We start from the raw sequence: 13644 nt of genomic DNA on the forward strand, positions 1-13644 counted from the left end.
TTTGTCTTTTATTTTATTTTTTTTTTTATTTTTGATGTTTATTCTTGAGAGAGAGAGAGTGTGTGTGTGTGAGCATGAGCAGGGGAAGGGCAGAGAGAGAGAGCTAGACACAGAATCTGAAGCAGGGTCCAGGCTCTGAGCTGTCAGCACAGACCCTGACACAGGGCTTGAAATCACAAACAGTGAAATCATGACCTGAGTTGAAGTCAGATGTTTAACCGACTGAGTCACCCAGGTGCCCCCAGGAATGGGATTTTAATGTCAGTTTATTAGGAGTCAAATCCTTCGAGCCCCAGGATACATTTAACAATAGTTAGTAGAATCATTTATTCAGACTCCATGGAGTTGGGCTTGCTAACTTGTCAATCACCTAAGTCTTTATGGTAAGGAAGATTTGTGTTTTAGGGATGCTGCTGATTCCAAACACAGCCCTCTTCCTCAAGTAGATGACTTGGAAGACTGCCCCTTTCTCAAGGAACATCTTCCTAGTTCAGACACTTAATCCACCCTTCAGTTGTCCGATTTATTTTCTCGGAGTGTCATAATCATTGACATTCTAAACTTTAACGCCCTCATATTCTTACTGATGAGCACATACCATGATTACAAAAGAAAACTTGAGTACAAGATACTCAAGTACTCTCAACAAGGATATTCACAACACTAATCATTTGTACTTTTCAGATTATGTAAATATCAGGTTATATAATACCAAGTGCTCATGGATTTTGTTTTTCCCCACTGAAGATAGTAAGATGAAGTTTCTTGCCCAAAGTCACAAGGATGAGAACCCATGTCCTGAGGGTCTTCCACTGAACCCCAAAATAACCACTAAGCCAAACTCAAACTCACCTAATCCTGTGTTCACCAAATTTCTGTAACTCATGGTTTATAGTTGCATACATATGGGCTGATTTTGTTTTTATATCTTCCTAAGCTTAGCTTTTCTAGCCTATGCATTTAGTTAGAAGTTCCTTATGCAACCAACACTTATATTACTAATTCCAACCAAAGAAGATAAACTAGGAACAGCTTAATATCCTGCCTGTCTCTGCAATACTAAAACTATTGGTTAATGGTCAGGCAACTTGATTGTTTGTTTGTTTGTTTTAATTAAGTTTATTTATTTTGAAAGGGATAGAGACAGTGTGAGTGGGGAGGGGCAGAGAAAGGGAGAGAGAATCCCAAGCAGGCTCTGCACCGTCAGCACAGAGCCTGATATGGGGATTGAACTCACAAAACCATGAGATCATGACCTGAGCTGAAACAGAGTCAGATGCTTAACTGACTAAGCCACCCAGGTGACCCCAGGCAACTTGTTAACTATGGTAGAATTTGTGGTGACTTGTTAACTGTGGTAAAAATTGTGCCAATGCTTGTTCCCAAGACAAGAAGCAGAAAAGGATTTAGACAAGGCAGAGTATCCAAAAGAAGGAAAATCCTTTCATTTAATGAAATAAAAAAAATTCTCTGTAATTTGCATTTTAATCAAATGTTAATTATTATTTGAGGGGAAAAAGTTCTTTGGGAAGGCAAATTAGAGTGTTCTAAGATGATGGTGAGGATGATCCAAATTAAATACTGAGATTGATGGTTTGATTCAAGGTTTTTTGTTTCCTTCCATTTTTCCTTCTTCTTTCCTTTTTTAAATTCTAGAAGTGTGTGACACTTCTAACACTGTATGGAAAAATGAGGAAAAAAAGCAATCTTAAAAAAAAATTCCATTCAAGGAGAAACAACCCTAAAGATCTTAAAAGTTCTTCACAATAAAATTACTATTTATAATTTCTTATTATAATTGAAATATCATCTGCTGGTGAGTTTTTCCTTTAGAAACGCCAACTCCATTTATCATTGTTTAATTTTCCAAACTAAATTTCTCCTTCCCTGTATACAGTATAAGCAGCTTAATTGTGTCTTTTCCTTGATACCTGCTTTCTGAGCTTCTGACTGGTTTGTTTGGTATCGCTGGCAAATTTACAAATATCTGAGATATATTTTTGCTAAGAATAATTTAACTTATATTTTTGTTTATTAGCATGGAATAATAAATCAATGAGTCCCCTCAATTATCTCAGAAACTCCATTTTTGGTTAAGTAAGATCAATTAATTTGGCTTACATATATGCTGAATTATCTCTTTAGGAAAAATGGCTAAAATTTGAAAATAAAACAAACTGTTGTTTATGTGACTTCAATATAGTATTAATTTTCCAATCAGCCTATCTAGACAAAATCTGATGCTCTCAGTGTAGCTTTGGCTAATGAATGGAGCTTGGATGTTTTACAACCCTCTTAAGTTAGCTATTAACTTGTAGAAACTGGTGTCTTAGGACTCTTTTCCTTTTCAGTAGGGAAGATAATCCTAAAGTCATGGTTATTGTTTTGTAGGATATCAATATTTTTCTAATACAGCAATCTTGTTTGACCAGTCCTTTTCACAGTAAACATATATGCTTTCTCAAATCCTTTCCACATTATCTTTTATGTTCTGCTGATTCGCCCATTAGTACTCAAAGAAAATTTTGGTATCTGCTTAGTCTCTATTTGTGCAAAAATTTCATGTTTCACAATTTGAAAATCAACTTTTCTAATATCTTCAGACATTGTGGTTGAGTACACAAAGTTTTTCAAAGAATGTAAGTAGTACATGTAAAAGACATAGTCTCTGTGTTTATAATCTCACATTCACTTGGAGAAGCTATGATAGAGGCATTAAGCATGATTTTTTTAAAAGAGATATTTGTATCTTGGGACATGAATTTAGTATGTGGAAGGGTATGTTTATTCAAATTTTTGGTCTTATTTAGGTAATTTAGATAAACATTTTCCTGCTTCTAGATCACTTAGGGCCCAGACAGCAGTGTTATTACATATCTGTAGGAACACCTATCACTACCTGGCATCTGTGAATAGTAGATATTTTGCAAATATAAGGATTTTTTTTTAATTATTAGATAGCAGCTAAAGTAAGTATAACATAGCTATTTTATGATATGTCAAAACAAACTTTAGTTGCGAGAACGGTTTCTTATTTTGTTACAGTCTGCCATGTAACAAATTAAAAACAAAATACTGATGCCTCCCTCATTTGAGGGGCAGGGTAAGTCCCAGTCTTATGGAACTAGCTGAATTGAAGGTGTTGGGCATACACAAATTACCTCTTAGTTTGTCTCCATATAACCAGATAGGCCCCCTGTTGAGTCCCTTTTGAATTATGAGAGAAATGAGCTCAGTAATCATTGCACTTTTGGTGGAGAGGATCTCTTGATGAGTACGTTCCTGTCTAAGCTAAACTCAATCATTCTTATACATACAGGGTCCCTGATTATAGCTATAATATTCTGAGACAGGGGCCAACTAAAGAAATATGAGCAAGCCATAATCGCATTACAGTAGCCAATGACAGGAAAATTCTTAGTGTCAGTTGAGAGAGGAATATTGCCAAAGACGGTTATCTTTTCCTGTGCTTTTGATCACTTTTAATGTTTTCCTTCATTACTCAGGATCTTTCAATTTTAAGCTATACTAATCTACCTCAAACAATTTATTTATTTATTTATTTATTTATTTATTTATTTATTTTTTAGCTCTATATTTTTTTATTTTTTTTTTATTTTATTTTTTTTTCTGAAATTTATTGACAAATTGGTTTCCATACAACACCCAGTGCTCATCCCAAAAGGTGCCCTCCTCAATACCCATCACCCACCCTCTCCTCCCTCCCACCCCCCATCAACCCTCAGTTTGTTCTCAGTTTTTAACAGTCTCTTATGCTTTGGCTCTCTCCCATTCTAACCTCTTTTTTTTTTTTTTTCCTTCCCCTCCCCCATGGGTTCCTGTTAAGTTTCTCAGGATCCACATAAGAGTGAAACCATATGGTATCTGTCTTTCTCTGTATGGCTTATTTCACTTAGCATCACACTCTCCAGTTCCATCCACGTTGCTACAAAAGGCCATATTTCATTTTTTCTCATTGCCACGTAATATTCCATTGTGTATATAAACCACAATTTCTTTATCCATTCATCAGTTGATGGACATTTAGGCTCTTTCCATAATTTGGCTATTGTTGAGAGTGCTGCTATGAACATTGGGGTACAAGTGGCCCTATGCATCAGTGCTCCTGTATCCCTTGGATAAATTCCTAGCAGTGCTATTGCTGGGTCATAGGGTAGGTCTATTTTTAATTTTCTGAGGAACCTCCACACTGCTTTCCAGAGAGGCTGCACCAATTTGCATTCCCACCAACAGTGCAAGAGGGTTCCCGTTTCTCCACATCCTCTCCAGCATCTATAGTCTCCTGATTTGTTCATTTTGGCCACTCTGACTGGCGTGAGGTGATACCTGAGTGTGGTTTTGATTTGTATTTCCCTGATAAGGAGCGACGCTGAACATCTTTTCATGTGCCTGTTGGCCATCCGGATGTCTTCTGTAGAGAAGTGTCTATTCATGTTTTCTGCCCATTTCTTCACTGGGTTATTTGTTTTTCGGGTGTGGAGTTTGGTGAGCTCTTTATAGATTTTGGATACTAGCCCTTTGTCCGATATGTCATTTGCGAATATCTTTTCCCATTCCGTTGGTTGCCTTTTAGTTTTGTTGGTTGTTTCCTTTGCTGTGCAGAAGCTTTTTATCTTCATAAGGTCCCAGTAATTCACTTTTGCTTTTAATTCCCTTGCCTTTGGGGATGTGTCCAGTAAGAGATTGCTACGGCTGAGGTCAGAGAGGTCTTTTCCTGCTTTCTCCTCTAAGGTTTTGATGGTTTCCTGTCTCACATTTAGGTCCTTTATCCATTTTGAGTTTATTTTTGTGAATGGTGTGAGAAAGTGGTCTAGTTTCAACCTTCTGCATGTTGCTGTCCAGTTCTCCCAGCACCATTTGTTAAAGAGGCTGTCTTTTTTCCATTGGATGTTCTTTCCTGCTTTGTCAAAGATGAGTTGGCCATACGTTTGTGGATCTAGTTCTGGGGTTTCTATTCTATTCCATTGGTCTATGTGTCTGTTTTGGTGCCAATACCATGCTGTCTTGATGATGACAGCTTTGTAGTAGAGGCTAAAGTCTGGGATTGTGATGCCTCCTGCTTTGGTCTTCTTCTTCAAAATTCCTTTGGCTATTCGGGGCCTTTTGTGGTTCCATATGAATTTTAGGATTGCTTGTTCTAGTTTCGAGAAGAATGCTGGTGCAATTTTGATTGGGATTGCATTGAATGTGTAGATAGCTTTGGGTAGTATTGACATTTTGACAATATTTATTTTTCCAATCCATGAACAGGGAATGTCTTTCCATTTCTTTAAATCTTCTTCAATTTCCTTCATAAGCTTTCTATAGTTTTCAGCATACAGATCCTTTACATCTTTGGTTAGATTTATTCCTAGGTATTTTATGCTTCTTGGTGCAATTGTGAATGGGATCAGTTTCTTTATTTGTCTTTCTGTTGCTTCATTGTTAGTGTATAAGAATGCAACTGATTTCTGTACATTGATTTTGTATCCTGCAACTTTGCTGAATTCCTGTATCAGTTCTAGCAGACTTTGGGTGGAGTCTATCGGATTTTCCATGTATAATATCATGTCATCTGCAAAAAGCGAAAGCTTGACTTCATCTTTGCCAATTTCGATGCCTTTGATTTCCTTTTGTTGTCTGATTGCTGATGCTAGAACTTCCAGCACTATGTTAAACAGCAGCGGTGAGAGTGGGCATCCTTGTCGTGTTCCTGATCTCAGGGAAAAAGCTTTCAGTTTTTCCCCGTTGAGGATGATGTTAGCTGTGGGCTTTTCATAAATGGCTTTTATGATCTTTAAGTATGTTCCTTCTATCCCGACTTTCTCAAGGGTTTTTATTAAGAAAGGGTGCTGGATTTTGTCAAAGGCCTTTTCTGCATCGATTGACAGGATCATATGGTTCTTCTCTCTTTTTTTGTTAATGTGATGTATCACGTTGATTGATTTGCGAATGTTGAACCAGCCCTGCATCCCAGGAATGAATCCCACTTGATCATGGTGAATAATTCTTTTTATATGCCGTTGAATTCGATTTGCTAGTATCTTATTGAGAATTTTTGCATCCATATTCATCAGGGATATTGGCCTGTAGTTCTCTTTTTTTACTGGGTCTCTGTCTGGTTTAGGAATCAAAGTATACTGGCTTCATAGAATGAGTCTGGAAGTTTTCCTTCCCTTTCTATTTCTTGGAATAGCTTGAGAAGGATAGGTATTATCTCTGCTTTAAACGTCTGGTAGAACTCCCCTGGGAAGCCATCTGGTCCTGGACTCTTATTTGTTGGGAGATTTTTGATAACCGATTCAATTTCTTCGCTGGTTATGGGTCTGTTCAAGCTTTCTATTTCCTCCTGATTGAGTTTTGGAAGAGTGTGGGTGTTCAGGAATTTGTCCATTTCTTCCAGGTTGTCCAATTTGTTGGCATATAAGTTTTCATAGTATTCCCTGATAATTGTTTGTATCTCTGAGGGATTGGTTGTAATCATTCCATTTTCATTCATGATTTTATCTATTTGGGTCATCTCCCTTTTCTTTTTGAGAAGCCTGGCTAGAGGTTTGTCAATTTTGTTTATTTTTTCAAAAAACCAACTCTTGGTTTCGTTGATCTGCTCTACAGTTTTTTTAGTTTCTATATTGTTTATTTCTGCTCTGATCTTTATTATTTCTCTTCTTCTGCTGGGCTTAGGCTGCCTTTGCTATTCTGCTTCTAGTTCCTTTAGGTGTGCTGTTATATTTTGTATTTGGGATTTTTCTTGTTTCTTGAGATAGGCCTGGATTGCAATGTATTTTCCTCTCAGGACTGCCTTTGCTGCGTCCCAAAGCGTTTGGATTGTTGCATTTTCATTTTCGTTTGTTTCCATATATTTTTTAATTTCTTCTCTAATTGCCTGGTTGACCCACTCATTCGTTAGTAGGGTGTTCTTTAACCTCCATGCTTTTGGAGGTTTTCCAGACTTTTTTCTGTGGTTGATTTCAAGCTTCATAGCATTGTGGTCTGAAAGTAAGCATGGTATAATTTCAATTCTTGTAAACTTATGAAGGGCTGTTTTGTGACCCAGTATATGATCTATCTTGGAGAATGTTCCATGTGCACTCGAGAAGAAAGTATATTCTGTTGCTTTGGGATGTAGAGTTCTAAATATATCTGTCAAGTCCATCTGATCCAATGTCTCATTCAGGGCCCATGTTTCTTTATTGACCGTGTGTCTAGATGATCTATCCATTTCTTTAAGTGGTGTATTAAAGTCCCCTGCAATTACCACATTCTTGTCAATAAGGTTGCTTATGTTTATGAGTAATTGTTTTATATATTTGGGGGCTCCGGTATTCGGTGCATAGACATTTATAATTGTTAGCTCTTCCTGATGGATAGACCCTGTAACTATTATATAATGTCCTTCTTCATCTCTTGTTACAGCCTTTAATTGAAAGTCTAGTTTGTCTGATAGAAGTATGGCTACTCCAGCTTTCTTTTGGCTTCCAGTCGCATGATAAATAGTTCTCCATCCCCTCACTCTCAATCTAAAGGTGTCCTCAGGTCTAAAATGAGTCTCTTGTAGACAGCAAATAGATGGGTCTTGTTTTTTTATCCATTCTGATGCCCTATGTCTTTTGGTTGGTGCATTTAATCCATTTACATTCAGTGTTATTATAGAAAGATACGGGTTTAGAGTCATTGTGATGTCTGTATGTTTTATGCTTATAGTGATGTCTCTGGGACTTTGTCTCACAGGGTCCCCCTTAGGATCTCTTGTAGGGCTGGTTTAGTGGTGACAAATTCCTTCAGTTTTTGTTTGTTTGGGAAGACCTTTATCTCTCCTTCTATTCTAAATGACAGACTTGCTGGATAAAGGATTCTTGGCTGCATATTTTTTCTGTCTAGCACCCTGAAAATCTCGTGCCAATTCTTTCTGGCCTGCCAAGTTTCAAAAGAGAGATCAGTCACGAGTCTTATAGGTCTCCCTTTATATGTGAGGGCATGTTTACCCCTTGCTGCTCTCAGAATTTTCTCTTTATCCTTGTATTTTGCCAGTTTCACTATGATATGTCGTGCAGAAGATCGATTCAAGTTACGTCTGAAGGGAGTTCTCTGTGCCTCTTGGATTTCAATGCCTTTTTCCTTCCCCAGTTCAGGGAAGTTCTCAGCTATTATTTCTTCAAGTACCCCTTCAGCACCTTTCCCTCTCTCTTCCTCCTCTGGGATACCAATTATGCGTATATTATTTCTTTTTAGTGTATCACTTAGTTCTCTAATTTTCCCCTCATACTCCTGGATTTTTTTATCTCTCTTTTTCTCAGCTTCCTCTTTTTCCATAACTTTATCTTCTAGTTCACCTATTCTCTCCTCTGCCTCTTCAAGCCGAGCTGTGGTGGTTTCCATTTTGTTATGCATTTCGTTTAAAGCGTTTTTCAGCTCCTCGTGACTGTTCCTTAGTCCCTTGATCTCTGTAGCAAGAGATTCTCTGCTGTCCTGTATACTGTTTTCAAGCCCAGCGATTAATTTTATGACTATTATTCTAAATTCACTTTCTGTTATATTATTTAAATCCTTTTTGATCAGCTCATTAGCTGTTGTTATTTCCTGGAGATTCTTCTGAGGGGAATTCTTCCGCTTGGTCATTTTGGATAGTCCCTGGCGTGGTGAGGACCTGCAGGGCACTTCCCCTGTGCTGTGGTGTATAACTGGAGTTGGTGGGCGGGGCCGCAGTCAGACCTGATGTCTGCCCCCAGCCCACCGCTGGGGCCACAGTCAGACTGGTGTGTGCCTTCTCTTCCCCTCTCCTAGGGGCGGGATTCACTGTGGGGTGGTGTGGCTCGTCTGGGCTACTTGCACCCTGCCAGGCTTGTGATGCTGGGGATCTGGCGTATTAGCTGGGATGGGTAGGCAAGGTGCTCGGGGGCAGGAGGGGCAGGCTTAGATCGCTTCTCCTTAGGTGATCCACTTCAGGAGGGGCCCTGTGGCAGCGGGAGGGAGTCAGATCCGCTGCCGGAGGTTTGGCTCCACAGAAGCGCAGAGTTGGGTGTTTGCGCGGAGCGAGCAAGTTCCCTGGCAGGAACAGGTTCTCTTTGGGATTTTGGCTGGGGGATGGGCGGGGGAGATGGTGCTGGCGAGCGCCTTTGTTCCCCACCAAACTGAGCTCTGTTGTCAGGGGGCTCAGCAGCTCTCCCTCCCTTTGTCCTCCAGCCTTCCCGCTTTCCGAGCAGAGCTGTTAACTTATGACCTCCCAGATGCTAAGTCGCGCTTGCTGTGGGAACACAGTCCGCCCGGCCCCTCCGCTTTTGCAAGCCAGACTCGGGGGCTCTGCTTGGCCGGCGAGCCGCCCCTCCGCCCCGGCTCCCTCCCGCCAGTCCGTGGAGCGCGCACTGCCTCCCCGCCCTTCCTACCCTCTTCCGTGGGCCTCTCGTCTGCGTTTGGCTCCGGCGACTCCGTTCTGCTAATCCTCTGGCGGTTTTCTGGGTTATTTAGGCAGGTGTAGATGGAATCTAAGTGATCAGCAGGACGTGCGGTGAGCCCAGCGTCCTCCTAAGCCGCCATCTTGCCGCAACTCCCAAACAATTTAAACCAAAAAGAATATGTGTGTGCCCATTGAATAGACAGTCCAAAGACAAGTTCATTGGACACACTTGGATTAGTGAGTTCAAACAGTGTCAACAGAGTTCTCTCTTTCCTTGCCTCTTAGCTCTGCTTTTCTGTTTGTCTATCTTCTTGGGTACATTCTTTTCATTTGTCATTAATAAGCCTACACATAGCCACAAACCTCCCTTATCTTTAGAGTTCTCTATCTGAAAAAGATACTATCTTTACTGAGCCCTGTAGCAAAAGTTTCAGGAAGAACTCTAACTGGTCCACTATGAGACATGCAACCATCCTAGGAGCTATGATTATGGCCAGAGGGCTCAAGCTCTCTGTAAGCCAGTACTATATATACCTTATTCAAAACATATACAGAATAAAATTCCAGAGAATAATCCATGTATACTAGGGTAAATAACATCAAAAAGATTTCAATAAGAATTTTAATTCAAGTAGCTGTAACGTTAATTCTGACTAAGGCAACTTTCAAAGAGATTTTTTTTAAATTTTTTTAACGTTTATTTATTATTGAAAGACAGAGAGAGTCAGAGAGTGAGCAGGGGAGGGGCAGAGGGAGAGGGAGACACAAAATCTGAAGCAAGCTCCAGGCTCTGAGCTGTCAGCACAGAGCCCGACGCGGGGCTCAAACTCACAAACCGTGAGATCATGACCTGAGCCAAAGTCGGACGCTTAACCGACTGAGCCACCCAGGCACCCCTCAAAGACATTTTGAAAGAGACAGCATTTCCTACTTTAAAATAAATATATAAATATGTGATATATATATATATATACACATATATATGTGCATTTATACACATGTGTACACACACACATACACACATCCCTCCATATATTTCCAATATCATCTGGTAAATAGTAGGTGTTTCATAATGATTCAGATTCATTATTACAAAGGAAATCTGAAATCATGGTAAAAGTATCCATAGCATTCTTACTGTACCACTTCACAGAAACAGGTTATTTACTTGTTGTCTGTGTGACCTTGAACAGGTCACGTAACATCTATAAGCCACCATTTTTTTCATCTGTAAAATGGAAATAATCATACATGCCTTAATTTTGTCATACGATTGTCTTTTCTAACAGCAAAGTATTACATAAATGTGAAGTGATAGTAAGTTCCTTAAAAAAAATCTCCTTAATTCCTTTTAATGCCCTGAGATATTCTTCTATGGCAGGATTGAATTTCTAACCCTTATTATTATTATTTTTTATCTCCTCACTCAAGTGATCTTACATGAGACTAAATAAAGGCAAAAATAATTTGTGAGCACGCAAACACACGGAAATGATATTTTGAGGTGAAATCAAAGAAGCCAGAAAAATGCTTTAGTTGTCTTGTACATAGTTACTGTGAAAAATCTACAAGACTTTTCCTTTAGTCTATGGAGATTAAAGATGTACTTCTTCCTTTCCAGGCCAAGACCTGAGGCAGGAGTCGAAAGGAAATCTAAGGGAGTAAAGAAAATGAGATCAGAGAGAGATGGGGCTTATTGACATCTGTATGAGCTAGACTTTATATGAGCTGCTTTTACACTATCTGGACTATATATGCAAGACTGCCTCTCACATATACAATGCCTTCATGGGATTAGGAAAAGGATCTGCCTCCTCACTTCACGAGTTACAAAAAGTCACCTCCTCTTGGTTTATACAGCCCCATAAATACAAGTTGGCCAGGAATGTGAGGTGTGAATTTCATCCTTCATTGTCCCTTTGCTGTGAAAGTACAAAATCTACCAAAGTTTGTGTGAGTGTCTCTAATTGGCTAATAAAACATTGTCTTCATTATGCAAAAGATCTATACCTGCTTGCCTTCCCAGATGTCATAAGAGTATGGAAAGACTTTATGTAGTAAGGAATTTCATCTTACCCAAACAGAGATCTGCGCTTTGTTCCAGGTTCCTGGGAAGTAATCTCTAAGCCCTTGGAACTTCATGCTTGATAGGAGATTTTTGTTTTTCCTGGAGGCCTGGGTCACTTCAGAGTTTAACAATGTGATTCAGGGTACAGCCCGTGGGTCATGTTGTATCAGCTCAACCTCCAGAGCAGCTGGAGACTGAGATCAGCCACAAGGGCAGTTGGTCATACTTACATGAAGGAGCCCCAATAAAAATTCTGGATTCAAAGCTTGAGTGAGCATCCCCAGATGGCAATATGATGCACATATTGTCGCTTGTCAGTACTTGTAAAGTAATACTCCCCATGATTCCATGGAGGAGAGAATGACTAGAAGTTCTGCATTTGGAGGTTTTTTGGACTCTGAACTATGGCCTCCTCCCTTGCTAATTTTAATCTTTATCCTCTAGCTGTGATAAACTGTAACATTTAGTGAAATCTGTGAGTCCTTATAGCTAATTTTCAAATCTAAGGGTCATCTCTGGGGCCCCCAAACTTGCAAATGGTGTAAAAAATGATGAGTCATGTGAATTATGAATTGTCCTCCCTCTAACCTCACAGGTTTTTACTTAGAAAATGGCACTGCAGTACATTTTAAGGGCTAATTTGCTCTAGTCCTTCTCTTCTATGAGGTTGCTTGCTCTAAATTTTATGAACACACAGGCATATATATATGAGTTTACTCTCGGTTTTAAAAAATCTCAAAACGGTATCAGTGACCTGAATTATTTCCATCTTCAACATGCAGCTTTCAGTATCCCTGTGCTCATTGATCGAGTCAAAGAAAGTATAGGGAGGATAGCACGTGGGAAATTTTTAGTGGTCTCCACCTGGAAGAAGCACTTATCACTTCTGATCACATAACATTGTATAGAACTTAAACCTGTGTTCATGCCTGATGGAAGGTAATCTGGGGCATAAAGTATATCTGTGTGCCCAGGAAAAAAAAGGAAATAGATGTGGGAACAGCTGGCCAATGTCTGCCTCACACATTCATGTTTTGTCTCCTCTAATCTTCTCAGACCCATTAGGCTATCAGTAGTTAATATGATTAATAGATTAATAATTATGTTTTAATAGGTGATTGTGTCTTAATCATATATTACACATTTGTAATATTCTAATGTCTCAACTCACAGAAGTGAACATTTGTAGACATGTAGCTACCAGCAGGGAGGACTTTGGAGACTACTGTCTATTCCACTTCCTTGAATGACAGCTCTAAGATCAGCGTTTGGGCCACCCAAATTTTGTAATCCCTCTGTCTCTAAGTTGAGGATGACCCGATTATTCTGCTGGTAAGAACGAAAGCATAAATGTAAAAATAAGGTAATAACTATCATTTTAGTGTCTAATATGGGAAAGGCATTATTCGAATAGTTTCACATGCATTATTTCATTTAATCCTGACAACAACCCTGAGTAATAGATATTGCCTAGGACTTGTTGGTGCTGGACCACCAGTCACTGTAGTTTAGCTCAAGAACCAAGCCACTCTACTATGCTACTTCTAATTTCATTGGATGGCCTATGGGAATTCAGCTCCTCTAGCTTTTCTGCAAGTTAGACACATTCGTACTTTTTGTAGTGAACACATACCATGTGTTAGGAACCGTATTCAACTACCTTCTCAGCTTCCATTGCTCTGTTAGTGTTTTTCTTTCCCACATATCCTACATCCTTTCAATTCCCTTGCTTCAAGTGCCACCTGCTCTCCTGAAAATGAAACGTGGCATTTGCCATTTATATTTGCTATGCTCAGCAGTGTCCTGGAAAACAAATATAAAATGACAGCTCCACTCCACACTATCTCTGGGTTTCACACTTCTGTTTCCCTTTGCAAATCTGGGGAAAATTCAGAATTCTTGTGAGAAAAGTTGTTGATGGAAAATGCGGCTTCCATTTTCTGACCTTTAGAAGACTCGTGTAGTACCTATCTCTTGAGCAACGAAAATGCAGAAGGAAGCAACCACACTGTTCCCTAGGGAGAAAGGGGAATTTTTATTATGCCTAGCCTGTCGTCATTACCATCACCAAATAGTGTTTGCTAAGCCTCCAGGAGCACGAGGCAGTGGGGTGGTTATTGGCATCCTTTCCTCCTCCCAAGAGCTTGCAGTTTAAATAGAAACCGAGCAGCAAAGACAAACA

The sequence above is a fragment of the Prionailurus viverrinus genome, chromosome A1 (genome assembly GCF_022837055.1).
Source record: "Prionailurus viverrinus isolate Anna chromosome A1, UM_Priviv_1.0, whole genome shotgun sequence".
NCBI classification, from domain to species: Eukaryota; Metazoa; Chordata; class Mammalia; order Carnivora; family Felidae; genus Prionailurus; species Prionailurus viverrinus.